This window comes from Physeter macrocephalus, chromosome 4 (assembly GCF_002837175.3).
Source record: "Physeter macrocephalus isolate SW-GA chromosome 4, ASM283717v5, whole genome shotgun sequence".
NCBI classification, from domain to species: domain Eukaryota; kingdom Metazoa; phylum Chordata; class Mammalia; order Artiodactyla; family Physeteridae; genus Physeter; species Physeter macrocephalus.
In genome coordinates, this window is record NC_041217.1 from 66310066 (window position 1) to 66312218 (window position 2153).

Here is a 2153-nt window from a genome sequence, read left to right on the forward strand (position 1 = left end):
CAATTGCTCTCAAATTCCACCACCTCAATTTTGGGATGATTCATTGTCTATTCAGATATTCTAGAGATGCAGGGTACATCAAGTTGATTGTGGAGATTTAATCCACTGCTCCTGAGGCTGCTGGGAGAAATTTCCCTTTCTCTTTGTTCGCACAGCTCCTGGGGTTCAGCTTTGGATTTGGCCCTGCCTCTGTGGGTTGGTCACCCTCTGGCTTCTGTTCCCCACCCAAACAAGAGCAGGTTAAAGGAGTCTCTGATTAGGGGGCTTTGGGTCACTCAGGCCAGGGGCAGGGAGGGGTACGGAATGCAGGGTGAGCCTGCGGCAGCAGAGGTCAGTGTAAAGTTGCATCAGCCTGAGGCATGCTGTGTGTTGTCCCTTGGAAGTTGTCCCTGGATCACGGGACCCTGTCAGTGGCAGGCTGCACAGGCTCCCATGAGGGGAGGTATGGTTAGTGACCTGTGGTTGCACACAGGATTCTTGGTGGCTGCAGCAGCAGCCTTAGCATTTCATGCTCAACTCTGGGGTCTGTGCTGATAGCCATGGCTCGAGACCATCTCTGGAGCTCGTTTAGGTGATGCTCTGAACCCTCTCTCCTCATGCACCTTGAAACAATGGTTTCTTGCCTCTTAGACAGTTCCAGACTTTTTTCCCAGACTCCCTCCCAGCTAGCTGTGGCACACTAGCCTCCTTCAGGTTGTGTTCTCGCAGCCAACCCCAGTCCTTTCCCTGGGGTCTGACCTCCGAAGCCCAAGCCTCAGCTCGCAGCCCCCACCCATCCCGGCGGGTGAGCAGACAAGCCTCTCGGGCTGGTGAGTGCTGGTTGGCACTGATCCTTTGTGTGGGAATCTCTCCGCTTTGCCCTCTGCACCCCTGTTGCTGCACTCTCCTTGGTGGCTCTGAAGCTTCCCCCCTGCTACCCCGTCTCTGCCAGTGAAGGGGCTTCCTCATGTATGGAAACTTTTCCTCCTTCACACTCCCTCCCAGAGGTGCGGGTCCCATCCCTATTCTTTTGTCTCTGTTTTTTCTTTTTTCTTTTGCCCTACTCAGGTATGTGGGGATTTTCTTGCCTTTTGGGAAGTCTGAGGTCTTCTGCCAGCATTCAGTAGGTGTTCTGTAGGAGTTGTTCCACATGTAGATGTATTTCTGATGTATTTGTGGGGAGGAAGGTGATCTCCATGTCTTACTCCTCTGCCATCTTGAAGGTCCCCCTGCCTCCTCTTTCTTATTTAACCTGTTGTTATCTGGCTTATCAGATTTTATTGGTCTCCTTTAACTCTAACCTATTGCCTATACAACAATCAATAATCTAATTCTACCTTTCTTTTTTCTCCTTTTTCCCATTTTTAGTTTTATTTTTTATATAAAGAATTATTGCACAACAGTACTGAAAAGCCAAACAGCAAAATAGTAAGATTGTTTAATAAATGAGAATATACAACAAATGGAAGAAAAGAACAGCTAGAGCCAATATAAATATGAACAGAAGCTCGAATTCATCAGTAATCAGAAAGTCAAAAATCAAAATGATACTTTTTTGCCTGGTAGTGGCAAAAATTAAAGCCTGGCAAATGTTGTGTATTGGTGAAAATGAGAAGAAAATTATGCAGTCATACATTTTTGTTGGGGGGATCTAAATTGGTCTGACCATTTTATAATTTTGTAGTATTATATCTAATGATCTAACAATTGCACTTTATGAAATACTTTGTAGATAAACTGCTCCAGAAGACATAAACAGTGACTTTTGCAAGAAGTAAAAAATTGGGAATGACCTAAATGTTCAACAGCTGGTCTGTAGACAAATGCAATTATATATGCATATGATAAATTCTCTCCACCAATTAAAAAAGATACACCAGAGGTAGAGTGTAGGCTCCATACTTGCAGAGTTAGTATCAAAGATTTTTAACTCTCAACAAGTTCATCTTTATTTAAAAGATCAAAGTGCTCCCTCATTTTTAAAATGATGATAACTACACCACTTATCTCATGGTTTTATTGTGAACATTAAATATACAAATGTATGAAAAGTGTTTTTAAAAGTTCCTGGTTCATAGAAAATGTTCCATAAGTGTTAGCTAACACTGCATCCTAAAAACAAAAACCAAGAATGCATAATTTTAAATAAAAAATTAAGATGGAGATTATATTAC